The 288-nt window shown below is 50.3% G+C and overlaps 1 protein-coding gene across 1 annotated transcript in view; it reads left to right on the top strand.

Moving 5' to 3' along the window:
• Positions 1-288, top strand: part of nfatc1 (nuclear factor of activated T cells 1) — a 48128-nt gene that overhangs the window by 888 nt on the left and 46952 nt on the right. The gene's annotated exons all lie outside the window — the stretch shown is intronic.

The following is a 288-nucleotide window of genomic DNA, read 5'->3' as shown; positions in this document are numbered from 1 at the left end:
CCCCTCCCCTCCCCTCAGGCTACCTGTGAAGATCTCAGCTAATTCACAGCAGAAAACAAACATTCAGTGCTACTGTGTCACATTAAACCTGAGCATCATTTTCTTTTATTAGCAGGAGTCATGTGGTGCAGCACTGACGTCATGCTCTTTATGGTCGGGGCCCCTAATTCTCTTTAATTCACAGCAGACAGGAGCTGGTGACTGCATCTGTCTGTCGTCTCCATCCGTATCACTGAGCTCCACTGTGGTCACATAGAACCACAACTCCTGTTCCCATGCCCCCCCCCC

The sequence above is a fragment of the Seriola lalandi genome, unplaced genomic scaffold, assembly GCF_002814215.2.
Source record: "Seriola lalandi dorsalis isolate HSWRI2012SDOR001 ecotype SW California unplaced genomic scaffold, Sedor1 jcf7180002054954, whole genome shotgun sequence".
Classification (NCBI taxonomy): domain Eukaryota; kingdom Metazoa; phylum Chordata; class Actinopteri; order Carangiformes; family Carangidae; genus Seriola; species Seriola lalandi.
Note: the sequence above shows the minus strand (reverse complement) of the source record. Positions and strands in the feature narration are given on the sequence as shown.